Source organism: Rissa tridactyla, chromosome 6 (assembly GCF_028500815.1).
Source record: "Rissa tridactyla isolate bRisTri1 chromosome 6, bRisTri1.patW.cur.20221130, whole genome shotgun sequence".
Taxonomy (NCBI): domain Eukaryota; kingdom Metazoa; phylum Chordata; class Aves; order Charadriiformes; family Laridae; genus Rissa; species Rissa tridactyla.
This window is the reverse complement of record NC_071471.1, coordinates 49,895,138-49,923,087: the sequence shown is the minus strand read 5'-3', so window position 1 is coordinate 49,923,087 and position 27,950 is coordinate 49,895,138. Positions and strand designations below refer to the sequence as shown.

Sequence of the window (27,950 nt, the reverse complement as noted above, 5' to 3'; positions counted from 1 at the left end):
ACTGCTGGACTCCCAGGCATAGTCTTTTAATCAAATTACTCTTAAGGCTTATGTCAAGTAGCAAATGCATCAAATTCTTGGCTCCAACAAAAACCAAACAACTCCCTCCAATCTAGAAGACATATACTTTACAGGGTAAAACTTTCACAATTGTCTTTTACCTAGAAGCCAGAGACCTTGCACTTCTAAGTAATAATTTGCTTTTCAAAGTAGTACCCTTGAACATGATTTTCTGTAAGTGGGGAAGAAAAAGGAGGAATCTGGATATAAAGAGTCTGTGAGCACATGGGGAAATCTGTCTTCTGTGCTTACAAGTTAACCAGCACTTGGCACTAGTATTGCATTTTTCCACCACAAGTTATCTTCCTTGCCTCCAAAGTAATATATTTTAGTCCTATCTGCAAAAGGTACATAAGGTAAATCGGAGTTTAGACTTCCTTAAGCTTATTCACCAGCAAAGGACTTCTATTTACAGCCACTTTCTCCTCTCCCCTCCCAAAGTAACTCTTAGCCTCTGAGTGAGGTCATTCTCCACTAGTTTGCAATTATCTGTGGTTACATTCTGGATGCTCACTGTGAAATCTCAGAGGAGCTGGGGGATAGACAGGGGGTAAAAGCTGCATGTAAGAGACCACTCCAGCACAAGTATCTCAGATCAATTACCAATATAGATCCATTGCATTAAAAGCCTCCTGTTTCTGAACCCTTCCTAAAAGCCCCCTTGAGCACACAGTCCTACTGTACGTAATGATGGGATAATAAATTAAAAATGGTAGGAGGGAAAAGAAGAAAGGAAGAATCCTAAACATAAGGAGTTTATCTAAGCAAAGGCAAACATGTTCGAAGAAACAATCACAAACACAGTAACAGCCACAGACTCAAGCTGGAATTCAGATACAGATTTCTGGTACCTGATCTACAAATCATTGAGAAGTGTTGGCTACTACAGTTAGTCTTAACATGCCAAAGCCTTCTACAGCAAAGCCTTCCATAGCATCACCGGAAAGCTTTGAGTACTAGCTCATCTTGCAGCTGGGAGACATATTTTCTTTTGAAACTTGGAAGACATATTTTGATGAGGAAGGATAAGGCAGGAAGAGACCCCAGGACTTGCATATAGGTTCAAGGGGTTTTTCTATCATTTCACTGCAGGGTACTCTTGAGAACTTTCTTAGATCAGCCCAGAGCTGAAATCGGTTTTCCCTTCTCTCTGACATGCTTCTATGCCCTCAACACACTGTCAAAATTACTACTTTGGCAAGAAACTTTCAACGTATCACTATAGGGTTAATTTCCTTTTACCTTCTACTATCATACTTGAGTGCAGAGTGCTCTGCTTGGCTAAAAGCTCAAAGGGCATGAATAATGTAAGAGGACTCCACTGCAAGGACCATTAATGCCTCAGAAAGCCTTCACTGGATCTCTCACCAGTTCTCACTTGCTGCATCTTTCATTTCCTTTCAATGTTACACTACCAACGCCAAATCAAACTCAAAGCTCTCGCATCTAGCACCTCCCCACCAGCAATGCAGCCAACACACTATAGGGACTTAAGAATCAAAGGGTGGCCAGGAGGAGAGCGGTCCCTGCAGCCTCCTGGCTATGCCAACTAGCTCCTCCACCTCCTCAGCTTCTATAATTTTTGCCTTCAGCACTGAAATATTACATCCTTGGTTTAAGTAAAATCACTCCAACTGCGTTTGAGTTATATAAAGACCTAATAAATGCAAGAAATAGTTTTCATATTTGGAAAAAGTAAAATATTTTGCTCATAAGACTCTCATCACAGAATCTTCATGGTTGGAAAGGATCCTTTTTGCTTTCAAGGATGGCTGAAATCCAACTGAACTATTCACCTTGCAACATAACATGGACATCCACCTTACTAGATGGCCCGTGTCATATTAAGCTTGGGGAAATTTGGCAATAAAATGAGTCGTGGTCACAAGAAAACCCAGTCAGGTGCATTCACAGAGGGAAATGGTGAGTCTGAATGTTTTCTGATGAGCCACAAACTTGATACATCACACATCATTCCAAATCAAATCAGGAAAACACAACCAGAATTACAGGAAATACTGGGATCTTGGGCAAATTGCCTTCAGTGCCTGCTCTCAGTTATGCTACCTGTAAAATACTATTGATAAACGTAACCATTAAATAAATGCAAAACACGATTAGTCCGATTCTTAAACAGAAAAAATTAGGCAGGGACTTGTTTGGTGTCATGTGTCAGATATCTGCTTCGCATTACATTGCAACTATAATACAACTGCCGAACGCTGGAGAGGCTGGAAAATAGGAGCTGGAAAAGCACATTACCGGCAAATAAATTTAATATAGAAAATCCTTAGATTTGCTTATGCACAATTATGATTTGTATCAGCTTTTCCTCCATACATAAACTGAAGGAACAAAATACATAAAAACAAATTGTGAGGACTTAAGGAGGAATGTCTTAACCCAGAGCTATGAACCAAGCACTGCATGCAGAAAAAAAGTCCTCTGCACCTCAGTTTTCAGTTAGTTTGGCCAAGCCTACGTGACAGGAGTGATGCTGCAAGTAGGCACCAAAGAATAATTGAAGGGAAAGATGTGAAATCACAAGTTTTTCCCGTGGTTATAAAACAGTATTAAAAGCAAATGAAATAGGAGAGGCTTGAAGAGCACTAAAGATTCTAAGACTGGCTGGAAAGAATTACTTAAAAGTAGTTTGAAGCTGTGGTTTGAAATATTTAATATCTATGGAGGCATCTGTTCCAAACTTCGGAGGGTTAATTCAAAACTTCTGCAAGCTATATAAACTGAGTTGTGTTTTAGAAACCAACAGACAACTGTTTTGTACTAAACACTAAAAACTGTAATACAAGACATCCGTTGGAGTTACAGAATGTCCTGTAGCTCTTTGAAATGTATAAATTTGCTTTGGTCATTATGGTCATACCTAGTATGTTTTCCCAATATCACATATGATCGTGTGAAGGGCTTTGAAATGAAAGATACCATGTAAGTGCAAAACATTTTTACAATACACTAAACTTAATTTGGACATGCTATAGTAGGATGGCTCCTTTACTGAGACGTCTGCTAGGAAACTGATTTGGCCAAATCACAGTGAGTGATAATGAGTGCTGTTTAATCAAGACAGTATTAACATAAATTTTAACTTGTGTCAAGTAGCATAATGGTAAATTGCTGAATGTTAAATAGACGTGGAATTTTACACTCTGGTCTTTCAATAAACAAGTTCTTGAGTAAACTAAAATGTACAGTTTCTTCAATGTGCAGTCAAAAAGAGCTAGATACAACCAGAAAGAGTTGAAGTCAAGCAATGCAATACTTGAAATCATAAACTTCTTTTTCAATTTTAAAAAGCTTCAGTACTTGAATGCTCTTCATCTTTGAGCTAAATACAAGATCTTTAACAAGAAAAGTCCATCCAGATATGCTTATAATTCGAAAGTAATATGAGGTATTTTAATTAATTTCTGGCTTTTGTACACATATGACATTTCTGACTTGGGTGCTTAATCCTGAACAGCTTTTTACATTTGGTATGGATAAGTGTCAGTGGATTTCTGGCCTTAGCCCTGTAAAAATGGCTATAAACAACATGTCTTTCCATGATAACTCCAAATTATGTGGTTTCATCCATCAGCCATTGATTTTGCCAGTCAACACACGCACTTACTATTTGTCACAGAGAAATGTACAACTTCTGGCACCCTGATTCAAAACTACTAGGAACTAAAATACTGATGGTGAAGAGCCACCACACTCTGACGTCAAGCAGAAGCCTTTACTGCAAAAGCGTAACACAGTGACAGATACTGCTTTAGATATTCGTTCTTAAAGGAAGGGAGATTCCCAAATCCAATATTAATAATATGATTGACCTGTCTGAATTTTAAATTAAATGGAATTTTAAATTATTCCATGACACACTCAGTTAGTGAGTGTGTTAAGAGCAGAACAGCACTTACTATAACATTCCCTAGAACGTGCAATTCCTAAGAAAGGGACTAGGAGTAAAGGAGACAAAAAAAAATCACAGGGAACAGCTCAGTACTACAAATTATATGCCCTGCAGGAAAACATGACAATTTAGCTCTTAGGACCAGGATACTGGGGAGGAGGCAAAATAAAGCAGTTGACAAAACAAAGCAATTGCATTAGGCTTGCATTAGGTACCCACATAAGAAGAGACTGCTTTCTTAACTACAGATGAAAAAAGTCAACCCTAGCAAGATATCAATATCAAACCATATGCTTCTGTTCTCAACCACCTTTAAATGATAATAAGAAGGGACTGATTATGGAAATATTTCAAATATAGAAAGCTTCTTAGTCCTGCAGGCAGCAGATGTTGAGACTGGCATATGTACTTCAGTTTGAAGGGAACTGTCTTGCTACCTATAGGAGGTACCATGCACAAGAGGTGACTTAACATTTACTTCCTATTTCAGTGGAGTGGTTAAATGCAACACTTCCCCACAATGCTAGGATGAAGGCTGTGACAGAAGAATAGGTTTCTTAATGTGACATGCACGTGAAAAGTCTTTATGAGCAGATGGACAGAAGAACGTACACCTGGTTTCATTCTGTGCATGAACACACGCATGAAGTGGACACGGGTCCTGCATGATTACAAAAGAACATGCAAAGGGCTAAAATGATCGTTGCTACTGTTCCAGTCCCAGGCCTTTCATGTGCAGAGCTCAGAAAGAGCCATGACTTTCAACACAATCATTTTATTAACACTAAACCCCACAATTAAGCAGGACTCGTTCCTTCCACTGTCACTTCATAATCACACTGACTCTGACGAGAGTCACACTCTCCCCATCCTATTCCTTCCACTCTTGACCTGTGCAAGCTGAAATCTCAATAGGGGACAAGAAGGCCAAGCTTTTCCACAGGTCTAATTCTCAAAGCAACAGCCACCTTGAGAGGGGAAAAAAAAGAAAGTGTGCTGTTGCTGTGGAAACAGAGCACAAAAATACGCTATTAGATCAAGTAGCTCTCGGAGGACCAAGCACACTGCTGAACAGTTACTGGAACTTCACTGGCAAGCAGGAAGGGTTCGGACAGGGAACAGAGTCAGCCTAGATGTCTCCACCATCTCCCAGATTTCAGGGGACCCGGGACAGGTTTACAAAAGTGAGTCCCTCACTACACTTGGTGCAGAAAGGTATCTTTTACATGAAAACAATTACTATTACATGAAGGCCTGGAATAGGGAAGAGGATAAATTGCACAGCTTGCTTAAATTCTTGATAGATGTATTAATACAGAATCCAGGACGTGGTATTTAACAGCAGACTGCGGAAATGCCTGGGCCTGCCCCAAGAGTTTACAGGCCAAATTCGTAAGCAATGCTGGTGAATGGTAAAGAAGAAAACTAACCTACATCCTAGTAGAGTTCTTTTGTTCCTTGCTCCCTAAGAGGTGAAAAAAAATTAAATAGAATGTGATATTAACCTGATGATTAACACAAAAAATGTCCAAATTAAGACCACATGGGCAAACTCAGTATCAGACTACTCTAACTTCTGAGTGACTTGACTTTAAAATCATCCTTGTGCATAAATTTACAGTTTTGTTTCTCTCTCCATTCCCTTTGAGATCCTCTAACTGTGTAAGCTGTTTGTACCCTGAACTAGATAAACTGTATGAGACTAATACAAATCAGTCAGAGAGAACACTGGAGTCAAAAACAGCGTTAATGAGAACACCACGTACACAAAAGTCAGCTCCAGGTTTTCAGGAAGAAAGGAATTGCCAAGCGTCAACATTAGAACTCCTTGTAATACCAAAGATCAGGTGAAACCAGCAACCAGTAGCTATTTGATACTCTAAAACACTGATTTTGCTAGGACGTTTTAAACATCAGACAGAGATGGCAGGGGAATCCAATGGATTAGAAATTTGTTTAGTTTATCAGTGCTACAATGCTATCAGACATTAATTCCCCCAACTCTGAATCTTCTACCCTTCCTTCTCATCCCTGCAAAACATCTCATATTAAAAGAAACTAGACATGGGCAAGCTAGAAGAATGATTTATTTTACAAGGGTGTTGTGAAGCTTAATTCATGTTTGTAAAGCCCTTTGTATTGTGCCTTTCATCTACTGTGGGAACCTCGCAGTATTATCAATAAGGTCTTTTCTACAGTAGAAAGGCTTTGCTAAAATGGCTATACTAGCAAATCTGCCTAGTCGAGATGTGGTTTACACAGGCAAAAACGTTATTTTGCCAGAACAGCTAACAGTAGTTCCCTGAAAAAACATGCTATACTGGCAGAAGCTCAATTTTGGTGGTATCTAACTGAATATAGCATAGAATATTGTACGTCAACTAAGAGTGATTTCTACAGAATCTTAACAAAACACACTTACACTGGCAAAACCTTGAAAGGTAGCTCTGACCAACATATTTTGGAGACTGCAAATGAAGGATGTGTATCTACTACTTTCACACACCAAGCCTCTCCGTTCATTTATTCATGCGAATGAGCTAGAAGCAACAGAGCCCTCTGTAAAGAGATCCCTTTAGCAGCAAACGCATTTGACTTTAGTATTTTATACAAAATAATTGTTGGGTTATTTTTTTCCTTTAAGTAGCAAGAAGGTAATAAAGACAGTTAAGATAAAGCCTTCGTCAGATATATTCTGCCAAATAGAAAAAAACAGAATACTAACAGCACTACATGGAATGCCTAGAAACTTATGCAACTGCAAAGAACACAGCCTGTGGTACAAGAAACTAGTTCACGTGACAGTCATTTTAAACTGTGCTGTTATTTTCTACTCAAGACCCCAGTTTTCCCACACAAGTTTAAAACAACATTAAATATCCAATTGTAATTTGTCTCCTAACAAAGGCGGAGAGGCGCCATCATGCCAGGTTCCCAAACGACTACTAGCCATTTTTTTCTAGTTGCGTTTAGCCTTATCCTGAGTTGCTTAGGGTGGCAGCCTGCAGCTACCAGCAGTAGTGTGTTTACATTTTGCCCTTCCACCTTTCCGCATCTTACTAGAAGCCTGTAGCAAATTTTATCACCTCAGGGCTTGCTTACACAGGGAAAGGAAACTCATCTGTCTCACATCTCTGGCAGGCTTTTCTCCAACAGATACCTGTATTTATTTTAGAAGAGTGTCTCTCCATAACCATCTGCAGGAGCACATGATTTTTTAATATCCACAGCACCAAAGCTGTGCAGTACAGAGTAACACTTTGGCAGAGCCATATTTCAAATCTGTGGTGGGTTATAAACTGACTAAACATTTTCCCACAAACCAACTCAGATCAGACATGCTTGAATCTGGAATGGAGCTCAAAATCAAAGGACAGGAATTGCCACAGTTAGGGGAAATAAGCTACTTAACAATATGGAAAATTTATTTTCCATATGAAAGATGGTTTCATTACCAAAATTTAAACAGGTGTATTCAATTGCTTTCGACTGAAAAGTAAAGTTAAATCCACTTTAAAGGAAAACTAAACATGAAACTCAATCTTCTCTGCCATTGAGACAAATTAGAAAAAACCTAGCTACTGTAAATTAATCATTAACCTACAATTTACCGATATAGCACTATAGAACACACAGACTGCATACCAGGACTACTTGATGTACTGTTTTGTAGCACTTAAGAATTATTTATGCGACCTCTGAAATGATAAGCATAATAATAGGCAGTAATTTATAATTGCTACGTGTTCTCTCAGTCACTGATGTACCTGTCTACATAGCATGAAGAACAGCAGTAACCTAAAAACCAGACTTGACAGTTCTGGACTAGGTTTAAAAAGAACAAGGTTCAGATGAGAGCCAAAACACAAGAAATCTTTTTGCCTACTGGCTAAGCTATAGACCAAAGCTATAGCACCAAAAGGCCGGGCTTTCTTGCTTCCAGTTAAGAAGCACTTTCTTGGCATGAGAGTGTTAAAAAATGCTGGATCATGTTTCCTTTTTCCACTAGCATGTATTTTGCATGTAAGCAGCTGTTCCTAATCAATAAGAGTTAGATATTAACACTTCATACAACATGAAAATTTATGTCATGGCCTTCTTTCAAAAACTATAAAGACATTTTTCCCACTAGCTCTGTGCCATAGGCCAGACAGCACTCAATTTGCTGAATCCACAGCATAGCAATCACGAACCCCTCCATCCTCCATTGGTATCACCAGAAGGTTTGCATGAAGATCAAGGACAGAATATGGTTGTTAGACAGTACCTACATTTCTAGCTGGAAAAGTTCATTCTTGCCTTTGGGATACTCAGCAGCAAAATTTAAGGTTAACCATCTTTAAAGGCAAGGCTATCTTGCCCCATTGTTTCTTCCCATTCCATTCACTTCTCTTTTTTAGCTACTTGACATCCCTTCTTAACTGTCATCTGTCTTTAGCCTCTGATCACACTGACTGATCCCTCGGTTTCTTCCCAGGAAGAGAGCTCACAGGCAATTTGCAGGGTTCAGTGCATAATCTTTTTGTGTGCCCTGGGTCCTGCCAACACAAAACTGCTCCCTTGCTGAGCAGTTGAAGTTTAGCTTCGTCCTGGCAGTGAAGTTTAGCTAAAGCATTTGGAGCAAACGTCTAGGAGAAAAATATGTGGAGGCTGAGGCCAGGCTTCCCAGTGGAAGGTCACTTACTCTGAAACATCCTTCCATCACTGACAAAGATATCCCACATTTATCATTCTAAAGTTCAAGTACATTTCAAGGCCAACTTTGTTTCTGTTAAGCAAAGATGGAAGAAAAGGCATACACTCAAGCTGAGGCTTTTTTCCTCTTAGTTTTCTGGAATTTATAACTGTTCCAAACTTTCTGCAGGGGTAGGAATAAAATGTTAAGCGTAGAAACAACCATTACTCAGCAGGATCAGCTGCTACACTGAAGCACAAAGGCGCAACCACAAAAAAAAAAATGCACAGTTAAATGATGAGGAGCTCACTTCTACTCAGAGACAGCTGAAGCACCCTGAACAGTATGGGAAGAATAAGGCTACACGTTTTCAGCAAACTCACACAAATAAGCCCAAGCTGTTGCTTTTGACCTTTGATGCCCTTCATGATTTGTATCCTGAACCAATCAGATCAGGAAAAAGTCTAGGACAGGTTAAAGATTTAGCCAGAAAAGAGCATTTACATCTCAATGATGAACTTCCTAGTTCTAACAGAATGGAGGTGCACTGACTTTCAGAGCATGCTAGGGCTTATGTACTCAAAATTTCTGGGGATGATGGGAGGAAGGAGAAATACTGAGGAACAAAATATTTAGGTTTTTGATGTGTAGGTTTTGGAGCTCTCAAATCATCTGTACAGATGAAGTTTAGAATTAGACCTAACTACACCTAAAGACATGTATTGTAAAGGAGCAACACAATTTGAAGAATTGAAGCTGTAATAATTTTGCACAAAGGGCTGCAGTACAATCAAAATCCAGAATTTCTTGCATATTACGTATCATTTAAAAAGTGAACCCTAAGTACACAAAAATTTTTGCAGTAAAAAAGGCAAACAGAAAAAGCAGAACTCGGGGAAATCAATCATCCTGTCTATGAATCCATTTGTGCACACTATTTCTTTGAACGTAAAACACAGGCTTCAAATACAGCTGCACCTATTTCAAAATTCGCATCTTCATCACCTAACTATAAAAGCAGCATAACAGTCTCTGCTTACACACAAGGTATCTGTGACAAACCATCAGTCCTAATTGAGGAAAATACATTATAGACACAATGTTTGGATAATTAACTGCCTTTTGGCCTCCAAGAAACAGCACTGAAATTCCAAATTGTCCTCATTTTAACATATGTCTGTATTTTAACATAATGAACGTACTTGGATGCAGTTTTATCACTTCCTTCACAAAGGAAAAGAGCAGTCACTTTTCAGCTGAATATGGGTCTGAAAAATGTTACCTTAAGACTGAACACGCAAGACACTTTAAATGCAGGTGTTTCCTCCACCAAAATGTTAACACTTTTAACACTGCTTTTCTGCAAACATTTTATTTATAAACAATTCTTTTTCTTGACAGAGCTGTAAAGCAAACAGCTGAAGATCAAAATTGCACGATGCGTGTTGAATTTCTCCCCACTTTCCAGAGGATGTGTCAGAGCTGGTGTCTTGCACAGAAGTACAGAAGAGTACCTCTAAACCAGCAGACAGATCCACTATATGAAAATCTGTAATGTGATCTTATAATAGCTGATCCTGAATTTGAAAAGGTGAAGGAGAACAATCAACGCTGGATAAGTTTCATATAATCATCTGAATGGCTCTATTGTCTCTTTCGTCATGCTAAAGTTTGCTTTGTTGTTGTTTTCATCTTTCCTTTTAAAATAGTCTCCTGCAGCTCTAAGCTAAGGATCTTCCTGGAGCTTCTATGCGACAGCTGCAGTATCTTAGCCATCTGTTTAATTTATATTTGCTAATGCAGCTCCTGCTGTTTTCAACTGACAGCTTTTTTCTCTCTTATTACCCCCACACGGGAAATCATTGCACTTGCCAAAGTTTCTCTGTAGTCTCAGATGTCAAATCAAGTCTGGTGACAAAAGGTGATGAATGAGGCTCCTATGCACCTCCCTTTTGTTTTGTTAAAATTATGAAAATCTGTAAGGGGTTTTTATGTTATTTCTTTAAAGAACAATTATAAACAAAAAGAAAGGAAGGAGTACAGAAACAAAGAGGGAGATAATAAAGGGAAATCATACCCCGTCCCTCTCAACATGGCACTTCTGTGGGAAGGTTGAGGCTGGAGGATCTCCAAGATACTCTCAAAAAGCAGAATATCCATTCCATATCCCTTCACTAACGCCATGATTCAACCTCTTCAGTCATCTATGCCCACCTACCAAGCTCAGGGTTTGGCTGACTACTGGCTTTCCCTTGCAACCAACATGCCTCCTAACTTTTCTGGAGTGCTCTGGATCGCAGAAGTATTCACAATTCAATGGGAAGTGATGGAGCCGCAAGGTCCATGTGTCAAAATGCCAGTAGTTAGTGCCATCCCGTAAAGCCTCCTGCAAGAAGGTGCAGGCCCTGCAATCTGTGCTATTAAGAGACATGATAAAAACACAAACTGGTTCCTGAAACAGCAGTCAGCCTTATACAGCAAGCACAGATGTCACTGTCCCTGTAACTCCCCTTACAGCATGATAACAAGAAGATTTAAAGAGTCTATCCCTGCTGAAAGGCAGCATCAGCTTTAACACAAAACTTCGAAACTTAACTTAGATACCCCCGTCCTTCTTAAAACCGTATCAACCGAATCACAGTGAGATCTGCAATATCTGTCCCAGGCAATGCAACACTCCTATGTTATAAGGACCACATTTCAGTGACTAGCCCCAGCCCAGAAACAGGTAGACACATCAAACACAAAGAGCTGCACACAAACCAAACCCAGAAGCATGATCACCCTTCCATTCTAAATACCCCCTTTCAAAACAACTTTATCAACTGGAGAGGCACACAGAAACATGAAATAGGCACTTCCCAAAGGGCTAGAAGATGCGTGCTTTCTGGTGCCAGAGAGAGCCCAGCACAGCAGCTGATAAGCAGCTAGCAGGGATGCACGTTTGAGGGAATACTTGGGAGACAAGTCATAATCTCTTATTACCACAGTTCCCAAAAGATGATGATGAGAAATTAACTCTATTGTTCTGACACTCTAGAGTTGGCTCCAGCTCCTAAACATCAAAGCAACCCATAGGATGGAACTTGTGACAGCTCCCTATCTTGTGCACAATCATCCCACCGAGCTCTGGAGGATAAAGTCACTTGAAGCAAAACGAACATTTTTGCTTTTGAAAGTACAGCAAACTAGTGCCAAAAATAACTACTTGTGCACTCTGGAGAAGGTTACTGCTTCATCTTCATACCCCCGCTCCTTGAATAATTGAGGTACAAAAAGTTGATCTTTGAAGAGCATATTGGACAAAACAAAAAAGCTAAAAAGAATAACCTAGAATACCCTTAGATCTAATACACTAATAGCTACACCATACATGAGGACATTACATCCTGTCCTAGCCAGGAGATTTTGTCCAAGAGCCAGACAAGTCACCTCTTAATTTTCACTCTCCATCTCGGTCTTTCTGTCCACAAATATATGTTCATGTTGACGTACTTAACTATAGTACTATTATACGGTGCTATAGGCTAAAAACCCAACACAGATTCTAACACTTTTATAGCTCAGTGCTAATACCAAGGGGGCGGGGGAAATCACCTCAAGGAGTACACAGGCCTGAAAACCTCAAGAGTTACTACTCAGCTTCAGTTGATTACTTGTACTTTATGGCATTTCATAAGTAACACAATCAAGAAAGCATAAAGTATTAAAATATAATAATGTAGATATAGAGTAATGTCCCAAGTCACCACAGATTTGTTTCTTATGACTTTCATCAACATATTGAAACAAAGGCCCACAAAACATGACTCCCAGTGTTTCTGTCTACCATGCTACCCAGGCCAAAATTATCCTTTATATCAATTCTTCCTTACCTCAAGAAGCGTTTGTGCAGCCTGAGAAAGAGCTGTGTTGTACCAGATGCAGACTGAGTGAAAACACCATGAACCTGGGGAGAGAAAAGTTTTGTATAAATACATGTACCTGACAGTGTAAGGCAGTAATGCTTTCCAAACTGCAAACGTTCTCCAGCCAGGGTGTCTGATTCACTTCAGTACCTGAACCACTGCAAGTTTTCAGCTCAGGAAATTAAAGTAGTGGTGATTTTAGCGATTCCTTCAGCCAGGAACGGGAATAACTGAACTGATTAGAAGTTACCCAAAGTTGCAAATAGAATAAAAAGATTAAAGAAGAATTGCCAAGTTAGGCATACTGGTCTTATCTTTTTCAGCCAGATTTTTTTGTTTTCCTCCATCCTCCTGGGTAAATAAGAATTATCGAGTGTTACTTTGACTAGCCTCTGGTCAAAAGCTTCTGAAGGAAAGAGGAGGCTCAGCCATGTGCTGTTGCTCAGTCAGTTACGCATTATTGTACCTGTTAAGCAGAAAGGCTAAACCAAGGACCAGGAAGTCCACAGGATTCCAGCTGAAAGGAGCAAACCAGTGCACAGCAAGGTGCTCTTTGAGGTAAGCAAAGACGCCTTGCACAACACGACAGGACATTACTGAAGACACGGCATAACTAATGTTGCAAAATCAGATGCAGGAAACAAAAACTTCAGTGTAAGATGGCAACAGATTTTACAACTAACAAACTGGGTTAATTTCTTCTCTGTAGACTACCACAGCCCAAGGACAGAAGAACACTTTTCTACCCCTTAGGGGCAAATGCCAAGTAAGTGTCAGCATTCTTTCCTGTGTGAGGTTACATTATGGTAAGTAGTGTCTCCACACACACCTCCTTTTTGGACACCTTTTCACAATTTGACAACTTAATATGTAAGGGGGAAAAACTTGACACTTTTTACCATAAGAAAATTTGCTTTCTTTTTTTTTTTTTTAATAAAATACCTCTACTATACAACTTCTTAGCGTGTGCAAACCACACAGGCCAACAGGCTTTCCTGGAACCGGAAAATAAAAAAGCACCTTTGCTGTTCATACTACAGAGATAAAAGATACCTCAATCTGAGTACGTTTGTTTTAGGAAGAAAGCCATTATTCAAGGGTAGATGGATTTAGCAGCAGAGTCAGGTACAGGATTATCTGCCCTCTCAATCTTTTCCATAAATGTTCTGAACATTGAGCATCCCAGGAGAAAACATCTGAACTAAACACTTTATTCTTAGCTTGATCAGACAGCACTTGATACAGCCTTCAACCAAGCATCAACAAATGAAGTCAGCTTTCCATTGCCCAGGATAAGGGGGGATGGGAATAGCCAGACAAGAGGAAAATGCCGAGCACAGAAACCCTGCTGCACAGAGGCAAAAGCCCAGCATGTCTGCATGGTGCTTTGCAGTGCTCCATGTTCTGGGAATACTCTTAGCTGGAGTACAGAGGCAGCCCCATAAGAAACTCCATCTGACAAATCTCTCAAAGCAGAAGGGATTACAGTAGGTGTAATACGTTACTCTTTCACCAGTTACCCCTCCTGACCTGCTGCTATCATCAGCTCCATGGCTCTAAGTCTTGCAGAGCTGGAGCTTCAGCCCAAATCTGCAAGTTGTGGATCCCAGCTGGTTCCTGAATGCTCCTCCAGCTCCTCCAAAGCTGGCTTCCCAGCGCCCCAACTTCCAGGAGTACAAAGCAGAGACATCAGCAATGGCTCTGAACAAAGCTGGCAAAGGCTCAGCAGGTGAATTAGCTTGGGGTCTGAACTATGCAAAAACCTATGTACTACTTTCAGGTCTGAGCCTGGGATTTCTGTATGGATAACTTGTTACCTGAATAATCTACTCATAGAAAAGAAAACATTAGCTGTAAAAATTAAACAGAAGAAAGGCCAATTTTAGTGCCTACACTGTAATTCAGAGGTCAAAAATTAACCTATCCTACTTACAAATGCTATTTGCAACATCCCCCACACAGGGTTTGAAATCCTGTCCTCTGAAGTTTTGCCTGTGTGTATTCCTCTTCACTTCACAGCATCCTCATGCATTCCCCAAGAGCCACTTCTGCAAAAAGTATAAAGACGATACTCTCCAGGAAATCAGACTTGACTCTCTAGGCTGTCCAACATACGCAAGTAATATACTTAGTTAGACAAGACTGTCCATACGTACACAGCACTTCAAAACCAAACCGTTACTGACCGCAATACTCACCACCCTCAACCTTAACTCTGAGCTCCAACAAATAGGCCATAGCCTGCCCCAAAAAGGCTAATGCTAGTTTACTTTAAGCACAGAGGCAACAGCTTTCAACAAATTTCAAAGAATTTAAAAGTTTTACCTTCCAGAAAACCAAGGTTTGTTGTTCATCTGCACTTTAGGTGCCTAGATTTAAAATGAAAAGGCAAGTACAGCTGCTCACAGCTGATAAGGCCTCCTGCTACTGGCATCTATTTATATCCATGATCCAGAGTAACAAACCCACGTACTTTAAACAACTGAAGCAACTGATAGATAAAATATGGAAATGGGAAGATGGAACTAGAAGGCATCTCCTATGCTATATAAATCCCTTCCACATAAATCAAGAAAAAGCACATTCGGGTGAAGGTAATAAAAGATCCATACTGTCTCTGATGATCAACTACCAAAGCAGAGAATCTCAAAAACAATTTCCAAGTCAGTACATGATGGTGACTCCTGACAGCATCTTGTTGGCCCCCATCTGAACACTGGGGCCAGCACCTCTGCCAAGCCAGTTATGTCTTTTGACTGGTGTCACCAACGCGCTGTGTTGTGTACAGGCAACCTCTGCCGCTCAGGAGCAGAGGCATCGCAGAATGACGTATGGGAGCGTGGATTTAGTGTTTGGTTTAACTTCATGCAATGCCTGATTTGTGGGTTTACAAGGCATAGATGGAAAGACAAGCTGAAGTCTCAGGAAATAAAGAAGTAGTCGGTCCTATGGGTCCTAGGCCTAAGAGAGAGAGCAAATATGAAAGAAGACAACGGAGGAGGATGGAACACAAGTATGCTTCCACCTATGGCCATGATAGCTTGGCCCAGAGCTGGTATTACTCCTACAGACAATACTAAGTCCAACTGAGTCTGAAAACCCCTGCATAAGAGGACATCACAACTCATACATACACAGTTATTATGCTGCATTGAGATATTGCTTATAGGAGAAGAAACTGCAGTTTGTCCTGTACTCATCTGCAACATATTGCTCAGTGGGTTATCCAAAGACATATTACAGAGGAGGGTTAAGAGCTTCAGGGTACAGTTCCACAAGGAGCATAAACCAATATGTTAGCGGCTACCAGCAAAAAAACCGGACCCACATCCCTCGCTATTCACAGCACGCTGATCCAAATAACTAATCCACCAAAAAATTATTATCAGTGGGTCAGATTTATGAGCTGATCGAATGCACCCTGCAGCTGCTTGATTGCAGGAACTGAAGCAAGACAGAAATGCCACAACTGTGGCAGATGAGATCAACACTGACCTTTCCGGGAGAAGCATGGTCTGAGATCACCTTTCACAGAACAGTTATCTGTATTGTACAGGCTAGAGGGGAAGGCAGGGGATATAGAGGCTGGCTAGGGACTGGCCTGGTCCATTAGACCACGTTTTTGTGTGTGTGTGTGTGAAGTTCTAAATCTCAATAATCACTATGCAACTGAGACACTGGTTATTTCCATCTAGGCTTTTAAACTGTAAAATGTTAACAAACTTTGCATATATTCTAGGATTCAAAACCCCACACAAGAGTGAAATGCAAGCAGCATTTTCAAAAGCTCTCCCTAGTGTGCCCTCCTGTTTATTCTACGGTGTCTCTCTGCTGCAAAAAATTTTAACTTTTATTTAAAACAGAAGCAAATGCCACTCTCAAATATCCCTTCCCCTGCTTCTCTTTTTCCTCTACTGATAGAATAAAAATCCAGTATCACAGCTGGGGAAGAGCAATACAGAGCCAACAAAAGATAATCAGACTGGGTTGGGAGGGATGTATTGGTATAGAGCGCTACAGCTCTGGAACAGGACAAAAGGAGAGGATTTCACAAGGACAAATCTGAAATAGCCAGCAGCTGGCCTTGAGGCATACACCACACAAATCCATCCAACTACAAGGGACATCCCTCATGTTGCACCCAACTTTGACTCCGTCCCACACTAGTTCGTTATTCCTAGTCTTTATAGTAAAACTGACATCAAACACCTATTCAGAAATTGAAGGTTAGAGGGAACAGTATTTAAATTAGAGATTAATCCCACTTTTTCTCATGCCTCCTGCACTATATTTTATTTCACAATATTTCCATTTTGATTCCATGTTCCAAATTCGGGTTATGGCAAAACAACAGGAACTTCAGTTGCTATGCCTAATGTAAAATAAAATAAATAAAAAGTCTCAGCTCTGAGAATCCAACGCTCTACATCTATAGATAACGCAAGCACCTACTATGTGCATGATGTTTAGGCACAAAAAATCAGACAGACAATCAGTCTCAGAGGCTGACCAAGGTAATTTTAAGTATACAGCATGCCAGACGCAACAGAGTGACTTGGACAGGGATTACAGGCAAAAGCTAACGCACAGTACCTGAAATTGTCACATTTTTTCCAGTCAAATCCTCAAAGTATTTGGCAATTATTCAAATCTCCCCATCCCCCATGAGCAGTAATACTGCACATCTGAGTCTTCTAACTAGCAGCCACACGGTTTATGGAGCAGCCGCTCTGCCAGGTGAGGGAAAATGATTGCCTGTTGTGCTGACCTAGCACAGAAACATATTTTGTCTTAGCTGGAAATTGTTCTTACACAACCAGTGCTTTCAATACACTAGAAAATAGCTTAGATACCTGATATCATAGATTTTAATATACTGACTGTGGATATGGCCATCAAAATCCCCACTGCCTCTCATTCCTCACACACTTAATACGTTGATTTAATTATACGCCTGTAATTCAGTTTACATTTTACAGGAGGCAAAAGGTAAGAGAGATTCCAGTAAATGACACTTGAGATAAGAGAATGAGCAACTGGAGAGCATGATGCTCATTCTTTGCATATAGACCAGCCTATAATAAAGGGCTTAAAAATTCACTTGACCAGAGCAGGTAGGAAGCCTTGGCAAAAGCTAAACTAAAATTAATTTTCCAAAGTACAAATCAGTGAAGAGCTGTCTTCGTAAATCCATAGACAGACAGCCTCAGTCTGCTGCTGTGCTCGAGGCTTTTTCCCCAGCTGCAGTGAACAAACCTTTGCCGGTCCTCACTGACTGGGGCACCAGGCAGCAGGGACAGGAGCAGAGATGAAGCAAACCAGTTCCATCAGTTCCATCCTGCACCACCTGGGAAAGCTCTGAACGGAAACCCAGGCACTGATCGCAGAGGAAAAGGTGAAGTAAAACATCTAGCAAACAGAAGGAGGTTTAGAGATGGATCTTCCTCCAGCTGCCTGGAAGTAAAGAGCAGCCAGGAGGCTTTAGGGCCAGATAAGAAAATGACAAGCTCTGGCTACAGTTCAAATGTGAAAGGAGGAGGGTAAAATGATGGTAGCAGAAGAAAAGTAGAGCAGGGAAAGACTACAGGGAGGAACCAGCACATTTATGGAAGAGGCAAGCTGTAAAAAGAAAGGGCCAGACAGACAGAAGTCCCATGTAACACTGAGAAAATACGGAAAACAATTTAGATACCCTAATAGACACACTAAGGGACAACTTGAATGAAATAGGAATAAAAGACAAAACCGAGGGATTACAAATCATAATCAAATGAAGAAAAGTCAAATTATCCAGCAAATTTTCTAGTCGTAGTGCAACAATTAATTAGATCAATATTCTTCTGCAGAACTAGTAACTTCTCTATGTGATCAAGCACTCTTTGTCAAAGATAGACAAGACAGACAACAAGAAAGTTAGAATAATACATTTGACAGAACAATTTTACTTCCCTTCAAACCAGCTGTAGCATTAATTAAGATGTCATTTAAATATATTAAACAAGAAAGTTAGCTAGCAATGTGTTCCATGGGCTTAATCAGCAATACAGAATTACTCCATTCCTGTATGCCACAGCAGGCACATTAGTTAAGGTGCTCTTCAGCCCCCCTAGTTGCTGGATACAGTATCATTATCTGCTGATGTTCCTCATGCTGTCAATTTTTGTCCAAAAATACCATTTACGCATAACATTACTTCCTAGGCTCAAAGATACCAGGCAGAGGGGCACGACAGACTGCCCGCATCCAAGGTCTCCTATGCTACTTGACAGACGCCTCAGGATCGGTGATGCTTTATCGCCACAGAGGCTGTGGAAGCCTGAACAAATTCACTGATGGGAAATCACTGAGTGTGATGGCAGGGGACAATGCTGCCACTCTGGAATTCCTTCATTTTGCTCCATTTTTAAACCCAACTTATTTTTGAGGCTTAGGGAAGATGTTTCAGAAAGACCACAGATTCAGAAAGCTTGTATTTGAATAAATAGTTGAAGTTGACATTAAATCACATAACATTTGGGTGTTTGCATTTTGCTTTTAGTGTTTGTACTTCGTACAAGATAAAGAACAGGTCTCAGGTGTGGCAGGCTACTGGAGAATTCAGAAAGAGTGAACTCAAGAAACAAAGAAAGAACGAATATGAGACTAGACTCTACAATCAAAACCTAAGGGAAAGGGCAAAATCTGCAGGATTTCCATAGCTGGGGAATTCACGGCATTTTGCCTTTCTAGAAAAATAAAAACAGTAGTATACTAATAAACCATGTCAGCAGCAGTCAACCTTCAGAATAGCAGAAAAAACACTGTAAGAGAACAGTATGTACCAGGAAGGATCACTGGATTATAGTAGCCACCACCGAAGCACCAATTTCTGAAGCCAGGAGGTATTTCTAGGCATAATAAGGAAAAAAAAGTCAGCTTTGGTGGTTGATAGTACTGAACACAGTATATTCATTAAAATCTTGGAACTCATTAAACATCTGAGTGACACTTTATAGAGGAGCAGTTACAAAATTGGTATTTTGCAACTCTGAATCTAAAATGAGTGGGACATTAAAAAATTTTCCAAGAATAATTTAACCAAAGACCAGATGGAATGAAACAGAGAAGCTATCAGAGGTGTCCAAATAATAGAATTTATTGTTGTTGTTGTTAAGTTCAGTCCAGTTCTCATTAGGGAAAAACATAAAAACAAAAAAACCGCAACAACCCAAATCAAGTAAAGGTCAATCTTGGTGGGGGAAAGAGAAGGAGGAATCTCAGACAGCAAAGTGAATCTAAATATATCCATGTTGAAAACGAAGATCTTTTTTCAGAAGTTGAAACATGTCAGAAATACCCAGAAAACCTTTTGACAACCACTAAGTTATTAGCATAACAGTCCTCACAAACAGAGTGGGAGAGAAAGATTGGAGATTTCATCTCATACAAACTCACAAGCAGGTAGGAGTATAGTTTTTTCATAGAGAAGGCAGTCTCTAAATCAGAAAACCCCAGCAGGTTAACAGAATAAACGGAAATACACATGCAAGCCTTGATGCTGGTGCTGTTTCAGCTTACTCAAAATCACCATGTTAAAACAGATGCTTACCCTTTCCCCTATCCCTTACGAATGTAACATGAAGCTCAGTGCCTATGAAGAAGTTAATCCCAAACTACAGTATCATTCTGTGTCCCAATGGACTTCCCCCCTTTTTTCCTCCTCATATCACTTTCTCTCAACTCCATCTGACATGGGTGATGCATTTATGGTATAGAGAAACTGCTTCAGTGGTGTGTTTTTGAAAATCTAAGTTTTTTGCAGTACTCCAGCCAACCAGATTCAAACCAGGAAATCAACGTCCTGCACATTATCTCGTATGATTAAAAGTCACAGGTAATCAGGTCGCTATGCATGCATCCCTCTAAGGAGAGAGGCAAAAATACTACTAAAATCTTTACAATAAACTAATTAAAGAATGGGATGGTATATTCATACATATTTCATATACATATATCTATTTTTATTTTGTATGTATTGACATGCACACATGCCTCTCTGACGCAGGAATTAAAAATTCCCTTTTAACATACCAGTGGCTGAAGAGCTAACATATTAGTATTTTGGAAGTGGCTTGCAGAACAGGAAAAGCAACCACACAGTAGGAAAATTCCATCAGGGAGACAACAATCCAACAACAAACAGGACATAAAGCATCAAACGGAAAGTGAACTCTTGAAGAGTAAGACAGATGCAAAAGCTGTTGGTGGTAGTGTGGAAAGATGTATTTGTTTAGCAAGCTTAGGAACATACAAAAGATGTGGAAATATTTATCAGTGCAATGCTCCGAAAAGACATACTGAAAGGAAGAGCTCCCAATCGGTTATCAAGCACAGCTCTTCAAAAGCATCCAGAACAAATTTCCAGATATGACCTTAAACAAATCGAAATGCCAGGTGCTAAAGTATACCACCAGCATTCATTTCTATACTGGTACAGTCCTGACACAGCAAGGTTTAGCAGAAAGCTCACAAAAATATTTCCCCTCTCCCAACAAGTATATGTTCATGGAATACTTCTAGTTGGAAAAAAATGTCTGAACTTAAATTCTAAAGCCATAAAATTTACTAACCATTACTTCCAGAAGCGAAATCCACACACCTACCAAACAATGCCAGGTACTCGCTTCTCCCAAAATCTATTCAGCGGTCATCAGTCACAACACTTCCAGTAAAAAGGACAAGCTCAAGCCTTTCAGCATAAGCTGAAAATTCTTCTGATCCCCTCTAAAATCATAGTTATCTTGCATGAAAAGTAATAAATCACAACAAAGAAATATTTTCTGTGTAATTTTAGAGTGCTATTGTTTTGATTTTTCTGCTTTGTAGCTCCATTTCATGCACTTCAGCAGTATCCCCAACATCACGTTTCAACCCTAGGCCTATCGAGATCCACGATTCCACTTATTTGTTATTAAAAGGTACCTTATTCAGAAAGCTGTTTTGACACTGCACTAGTAATACCGTGCACAGGCAACCAGTGCATATGGGGACTGTTAGAATCCCACTAAACACAGACTCTCCTGCTAACTTCAGCATTGCAGCCAGGAAACCAGGCAAGCCAGACTGCAGCAAAGAAATTCCACTTCGAGTGACACGGCACTAAGATGAAGCCTAAAAGAAGTATATACAATAAAACCAGCTTCTGCTAGAGCATGCACTGTATTCATTCATTCCTTACCTTTCCCTTTGCATTGCAGAGGTTACATCACCCCTTGAAACACAGTGATAAGCAGGAGCAAGTCTCATACAGGAATCTTTCTTTCCCTGGGTGCTTTGGGGAAGCGGGAGCGTTCACTCAAGTGAGCATTCATGCCTCAGCCAGCTTGAGGACAAGGCTCTGCACCGAAGTCCTTAAGACCTTCTCACGGCTGCTGATTTCATCCACGGAACTGAAAGAGCATCTCAGCAGGACACTGCCAGCCTCCTTTTCAGCTCCCTCTCGCTGACTGCCAGTCTCTGGCAAGTGAAATGTCAAGAACCAGGCAGGGGCGGTGTTTGGAGAAGGAGGGATAAGAGATTCTCACCATCCATCAACCTCAAAACCTATTCAGCCGACAACTTGAATGGAACTGGCATTTCATTCTCCATGGTAACAAGAGATGGAAGGAGGTTGGAAAAAGAGAGGAGAGAGAGAGAGAGAACAGACCCGGGAATATCTGATGTTGAAGAAGCAGGGAAAGTTGTAAACTTTGCAACTTCTCTTCGCTGTGCAAGTTGCATGTAGAAAAGGGAAAAGCCCTTTCCTTGCCTGCACAGTCCCCAAGACAAGCTGTCCCACAGCCACGATGGGGTGCCCTTTCTGTGAGCAGCGTATTGATGCGAGGGGAGGAAATCCCTTATTCTGCACCAGTCCTCCCCAAGGGAAAGACAAATGCCTCTCGAACACTGGGAATTAGGGAAAGCTGCAGATTATTGCCCCACACAAAACAGAACTGCCTGAAAGGGAAAAGAAAGACACTGTCGTTCCCTGTACAGCACTTCATGTCTACAGATCGAAGCCACTGATGCCGACTCGGTCTGTGTGCCAGCACTGACCACAAACTGGAGTGGAGAATTAGCATTAGCCCCTTCTCCTGCTTTGCACCTCGGGTGGAAGTAAATGTTTGTTACTTCTATTATGCTGAAACATACAGACAGGAGAGAATCACACAGAGAAACGGGGTATTTCTTTTTTTCCAAGGCACACCAAAATGAAGCACGGAAGCAGCCAGACTTAAAATTCGGGCAGCACCTTTGCTGAGCTCACAGGAGCTCTGGGTAAGTCAGTTCTTATTAACATTTCAGGCCTGGCCATCTTCTGAACTTTTTTTCTGCTATTTTACATTCATAACTTGAGCTGTCACAGCCAGAATGTGCACAACAGGGAAATTACATTTGGATTCATGCACGTTTGTGTTCCAAGCTGGCCCCATGCAGCTCCTGAAAGAGTCTCTGGCTAAAGCACTTATGCAAGATAACCAAACAAAAGACTGAAAAGCTCTGCAAATCCTGGCTGCTGCCGCTGCCATCTTATTTCTTTCTCAATTCTTTACACAGATTCTTTCCTGAAGGACACATTTAAATCTCCCTCCCCCACCCAAACCCACCACCTCTCAATTCTGAGTTTGTTCTCACTTTTGTATTGCATACAGGACATGCTGTTGCATGGTACTTTTTTTTATAGCCTTATATATACAGTGAGCTTTTAGTTAAAGGCGCAGAGCTGTTTTGAGTTCTCACAGTAGTCCTCATGTATCAGCAAATATATTTAAAAATCACAGTTTTTTTAACAACTATCTCTTTTTCTTCATTGTTACCATTGAATTTTGGACATTTGGCTTTCAGTTTCTTACCTAAGTCTTTATTTACCATTCATGACATTGCAACCCATAAGGCATGTTAATACCCGCCCCTGTCCACTGAACTTCAGCCTTTATCCACCACCAACCATTTCAAAGCTGTGTAGATACATTCTTGCTTTTGAAAAATACTTTCCTCCTCTGACAAAAATGTGTTTGATTTTCTCCCGTGTCTTCCAAGACCATAAATCTTCAAGAAACAAAAAGGGAAACTCAAAGGGAACAATACTGCAGTTACAGTCACTTCACTTCTGTGGCCACTTCCTATTGCTTTTCAACTCATCTTTCCAAGACAGCCTTTTCCTTAGTTAAAGGGGGGCATATTTACCTTTTGAAAGGTACTTAAGGTACATTTGGGTTAGAAGTACTTTCCTTATTTCCTGAAGAATTCAGTGAGAAAAAGATAAATGAGACTATTCTATTCTCCCCCTCCCAGCCAAAGCCAACTAGGAGTGACACACATCAGCTGTAAGATGTCAGTCTCCTACAAGTCTAAATAAGCAACTAAATGCTGTTAAATGCGTCTGCACAATCAGATGAATTCGGTTCTTTTCACTTACTTGTGAAGATATTTCAGAATTTCAAGGAGATATTTCCATCCCTTTTAAAATTTATTCTACCCACATCTATTAAGATGAAGATATTTAACAGAAAAAGCTTTTTATGTTCCTTTCATAGAACAATCTTAGAGTACTTTGTTATTTTGCTTTGTTATGGGAGCATAAAAAGGAAAGAAGGTATTTTTGCCACTTGTCACAAAGCAGGATCATCTTCTCTGCACTTGCTGTTCACTGAGTTTCACCTTGATCCTCTTGAAGGTTTGAAAGCACTGCTGTTTATCTGTAGCTCAGGGAAGGGATTTTCTTTCTCTCTGAAGTTAGATTCTAACGTACTTCAAAGACTTGCCGTCTACTAACATCATCCACTTGTCTTCCTGTGATCCAGAAACTATACCCATAGAAATGGAGAGCTTTCCCAAATCTGTTCTAGCAGCATGCTTTGGGCAAGGGGGAAGACACTGACAATGTTACCAATATTCAGAAATGTGCCAAAAAGCACTGCAAGAGCAGAGAGCTGTACCAACCGTACTGTCCTACTGTGTGTTTTCCTACAGCCACCAGAAAGTCAACGTGGATGTGTCTCACCAAAGAGATACGCATTTTGGAAACAAATCTACTATGAATTGGCTAAAGCTAGCATCTCAAAAGGCACCCTACTGAGAGGTACTGAAGTGAGAAGCATGCCCACACAGAAACAAGGTCCTATCCAGCTTCCCAAAACAGAAGAATAAACAGTACAGCACAGCCAACATTCAAAGGCCTGCCCACCATGTGTGCCTGCCATGCAATAATAAAAGCTGGAATACAGCAATAGCTTCAGGCTGGCTGAAAAAGAAACTGACTTTGGTTCCGATCGAGCTTGGTGGTCTCCACACAGCTCTCATGTTACAAAAGCTGCCATCTCAGCTGGCAGCACTTCTACAGAGAAGTGAACCAGTGGTGAACCCGAACCAGCGGTGAACCTCACCAGTGGGACGGCACTGGCAGTGGCACGTCACAGCATCCTATATTGCACCTGCTCGGGGAACAAACAGGACTTCTGCTACCACAGCTGTGAACCCAGAACTAAATTCACTTTTTTCAAGTAGATGCCTGCTCTGAAAACCTTGTCATGCCTACCAAGAAAATTAACACATGAAGTACGCTTTAACCATGCTATGATTTAACAGTAGAACGCTTTACTACAGCTATTCCCTGATGTACCACATTAAAATAGGGAAATGAGCAATCCTGTTCTATGTTACGAGAAGAAAATAAATACATTAAAACTCAGCAAATATGCCATGTTTTGAGTTAGGTATCCATCCACCGACCAACACAGTTGAGACTGAGCCAGAATTTAGAGTGTCCAAGAGAAGATGTCTTGAAAGGTGTTTTAATACAAGAGAGAGATATCCCAGCCCTAGACTGACTCGCTTGACACATGAAAATGGTGGAGACCAAATACTCTCCTGTTCTGGCTCACAAACTTGAGGGAAGCTCAGTCAACCAGATACTCCATATCCACAGAGACTGATACGATGCCTTAAATTAACACAACAGCAAAAAACCCTAGCTAAAAGCCAGAACAGCGGAGAGACTGGCAGGGCAGCCACACCTGACGCTTACACGAGTCACTGTTCACCAAGATGCTTTTCTGGTCCTCAGCGCCCTCTTATTTCACATAAACCAGAACCCTTCAGCCCCAGAATAATGACACCACAGAAGGAAAGAGGGCATTTATCAAGTTGACAGGGCAAAAGACTCAAGTCCAGCAATCTCCACCCAGGCCAACAGCTACTCCACTGAATACCATGGGCAAAAACAGGCAACGTCTCAGGCTTCTACACCTCTGAAGCTTCAATTCAGATTTATTTTTTTAAAAAAGGAATTTTTACATCTGGGATTAAACAGCACATTAATTTATCATCACCATCTGAGGAATAAACGCTCATTTTGATTTCAGGGCAGAAATCACTCACCATCACAGAAATAATTTATGCAGCTGTTACGTTAACAGCTCTGCAGATCCTGTCAATGTCAGAAGTTCATCTGCTGCAGGAAATGAACATTTATTTTTTGGTTTATGTTCCCAATTTCATCCCAGCTAAACAAAAGACAATTTCTAATAAACATGGCAAAAGAACCACAAATTTACTCCTACGAGCATCATGGAATAAAACTCCATGGAAGGCATAAGTGAGAAAGAACAAGCAAAAAAGGTAGATATTCAATTATAAAGATTCAGAGGACAAAACAGTAAAAATGCTACACATGAATCTTTCAAAGCACACATTAAAATGGTTTCTGGGAATAAAACAGACTAAAAACATGATTAGAAAGCACACAAAAATCTTCCAAGAAGTCCAGACCTCAAGAAATTCTGAGGACACCATTCTGGAAACCCAAAGCATCTTGATTTAAATTGACAACCATGGCTGAAACATCTCTGAGCTCTTCTCAATATAAGTCATTTCAAGGTGGCAATGAATATGGCCAGAGAGTACACAGACTGAGTTGACCTGATGACACAACACCTGTGTCATCAGTAAAAGAACATACCGTACCACTGAATTAACAGTCATTTCCCACTGCAAACATACCACCTCAAAAGGGGAGGGATAGGGATGGACTACATGCATATGATTTTAGCAAAACATATTCCTCTAATAGGCAAAATGATACTAACTCCATAGCTTCCTAACTTCAAGTATGCCACAAAATTAATCAAAGAGAAGAGTGTAATAAAAATTTCTTCAATAGAATCGGCGTTACTTATTCAGAGCTTCCCCATAAGGGTAAAGATCTTCTGAATCCCATGGGATTAAAATCTTAACATACTTTAGGTTAAATCCTTCTTTTCTTTTTTTTTTTTTAATTAGTCAGAGTGTTTTAAAAGCTTTTCATAAAACAGGAACTTGTGTTCAACATCATCTGTTAAACAATCTTTCCACTAGAAGAATAAATGCAAAATCGCGTGCCTCATGAGAGTTTCATGTTTCATAAGAGACAGAGAGCAAGTGACTAGAAGAGTCCTAACAATTTGTTTGGCTAATGCCATCTAAAACAACACACACAAAGTCACCTCAATCTGTTACTTTAAAACTTGCAATAGCACTAAACGTTAATGATACATGGAGAGGTGAAAGCTATCCACCAGTGAAAGAAGAGCTTTTAGAAGAGCATTTTGTATCTGCAGTAAAGGTTTTCAGTATTTGACATAAACATTTTCATGCAAATAAATACACGTTCCTCTAAACTGAAAGAGTTTACAAGGGCACAATTAGCTGTTTTCATTGAGTATAAATCAGACAGCTGTCTCTAACTGCAACCACTAGCAAAAGACGTATAAGAAATGCTTTCTTCTTTGCAGATGTTTTTCCATGATTTAAGAGAAAGTTCTGCTTCAAGAAATGAATGTAACGTTATCCAAATCTACATGGTCTATGGCTTTAATGGGTAAATTTACACGTGAATAGTTGCTTTCTTTTTTTTTTCGTTCCCAATTTCCTCTTGGATTTTACCTATTTCATATAAGACTAAAACAGCTACAAAGATTCAGCAAGCCAAATTAAGCGCACCGTGATGCCTCTGCAAATAAAACTATCTTTTAACAAGCAGCAGGGGGGGGTCAATGCAAATGAATCAGCACTAACTGCTGTCATTAACAGTACAAAAAAGAAAAATACCACCCCTTCATTCTAAGGGGGATCAGAAAAGTCAGAAAATTGTAAGAAAACAGTTTTACAGATGAAGAAATTAGATACAAGTTTCATATGACAGAGGCATGTCTAAATGTCTATTTCTGTCTACATTCCACAATGCAACTGAAATACAAGGGCTGTTCAACATATGCTTGGGACACAGGACACTACTTCAAGCATAGCACTAAGCTATGCCTTAAAGGTTCACCAGTGTAAATAACGCAAAAGCAATGGGTTTGGGGATTTTTTTTTGTGGGGTAGGGGAGGAGTG

General features: G+C 40.2%; 1 protein-coding gene across 1 annotated transcript in view; it reads right to left on the bottom strand.

Moving 5' to 3' along the window:
* The window catches only part of NDST2 (N-deacetylase and N-sulfotransferase 2), a 128,408-nt gene that overhangs the window by 78,940 nt on the left and 21,518 nt on the right, over window positions 1-27,950 (bottom strand). The window contains 1 exon segment of the mRNA XM_054206225.1: window positions 12,527-12,600. The gene's annotated coding sequence lies outside the window, so the exon portion shown is untranslated.